Here is a 1786-nt window from a genome sequence, read left to right on the forward strand (position 1 = left end):
ATAAAGAAATACAGAAAATAAAACTGTTTAAAATAAACTTCTTTTTTTTTTGTCCTTTCTCGATAGAACCAAATTGAATGTTAGGGTATGTAAATGAATTAACAAAATAAAACGTTTTTTTTCTTCTTCTTTTTATTTTTTTTAATATTTTTTATTTACATCTTTTTATCTGTAAAACAAGCATAGTCAATAAAAAGTTTTTGTAAGTTGAGGTCAAATTGATGAATTCGGTGTTCTTCAAAACCACAAACAATCCGAACCAAATATGAAGGGATGATAAACCAGATTTAATGTTTGTGTTTGAGAACATTTTTATTCACTGTGATTTCACTGTAGCGTTCATGACCTTCATCCCGCCCTCAACAGTTATTTAACTCACTCAATAATTGTCTTTCAATTTTTTTTTTTACTTTTTTCTTTGCCATAATTGATCAAATATTTTCAGACTTCATATTTTTTTTTTAATCCTATTTTTTATCAGGTGACTCAGTAGAGATGTTTTCTTTGACTGACAATCATTTTTTTGGTACCATATTACATTATTGATCTTTTTTTTAAAAAAAAATGTCTGCATTCAATTTCCAATAAGTTTTTCTTTCTGAACTTTCTATTTTAGGAGTTAAATTTATAGATATCGCTCAATGATCTGTTGGTTCTTCATAGAAAATTTCTTACCTCCAGTCTGTTCCATTTCAGAAAATTATCTTGTTACCAGAACCTCAAAGTCAGACACTGACTTCAGTCTGGTTCAAACCGGTCCATGAAAATATGTTCAGACATTAAACCGTTCTGTGGTCTAAAACAGATTGTTAACCACTGAGCTTGAGGAGGAAACTGCAGTACTGCCCTCCAGCCTGCTAAGGGGCAGTAATCCACCCTGAAAGACCAGATTGTTAATGACATTTGGGTAATAAAATGCTGCTTACTCCATTATATTTTTGAGTTGCATGATGACAGCTTTGATCTTGTGGACATCAGTGATCAGCCTGCAGTTCCAACCAAAAGTCAACTGTACAAATGTTAAAACCTGTTAGCTTTAATTAGGACTGGACCATGAATTGATTTGATCAATTCATTCAAATTTGTTTGTTTGTGGCAATTTCTGTTTGGGAAAATCTGGATTTTATTTTGTTTGGAGGGTGGTCAGCCCGCCCCCTCCCCATGTTAAAATGAACAAAGTAATGAAGAGATTCAGGTTGTTCTCTGTTTTCATTCCATCAACCTTCTTTGATCATTTAACACTTAAACGGAGCTCTTCTGTGAAGTAGCTTCAACTATCAAGTAAGAATTTTTCAACTATTACCTAAAATAAAATATCTAATCTAGTAAATCTAGATGATAATTAGTCATGTGATAAAGTTTAGTGACTTTAGCTTCAATATCTTCAGAACTATTGAGCATTTTGAACCAAATGTAATTCATATCTTCATCTAAAACTCTTCAAAATAAATGAAGACTTTGTTTTAGCATGAATATGATGATGAGTATTCATGACTAGCGGATAGCATTAGAACCATTTATTGTTTTTTAGATTATGGGGAATGCTGGGCGATATGTAAAAAAAATTATCACAATATACATATTTTATATCACAATAACAATATATATCACAATATAAGACAATAAAATATATTTTCAGCAATTCTCTTAAAGTCATAGCTTATTGATCTGTGTATTTTAAGTTACAGATAACCTAATATTTACAATTGCAGAGTTTTCCTGGCTTTAAATAAGGTGGTGGTGTCTCGTCCTGACTTCAGATTTGTATACCTTAACTTTGTGCCCC

At 31.1% G+C, this 1786-nt stretch overlaps 2 protein-coding genes across 2 annotated transcripts in view; both read left to right on the forward strand.

Annotated features, from left to right (window-relative positions):
* The window catches only part of LOC112140913 (gastrula zinc finger protein XlCGF57.1-like), a 153408-nt gene that overhangs the window by 38506 nt on the left and 113116 nt on the right, over positions 1–1786 (forward strand). The window lies entirely within an intron of this gene.
* Positions 1–1786, forward strand: part of LOC112140919 (gastrula zinc finger protein XlCGF8.2DB-like) — a gene marked incomplete at its 3' end in the record, with an annotated part of 12134 nt that overhangs the window by 578 nt on the left and 9770 nt on the right. The window lies entirely within an intron of this gene.

Source organism: Oryzias melastigma, unplaced genomic scaffold (assembly GCF_002922805.2).
Source record: "Oryzias melastigma strain HK-1 unplaced genomic scaffold, ASM292280v2 sc00283, whole genome shotgun sequence".
Taxonomy (NCBI): domain Eukaryota; kingdom Metazoa; phylum Chordata; class Actinopteri; order Beloniformes; family Adrianichthyidae; genus Oryzias; species Oryzias melastigma.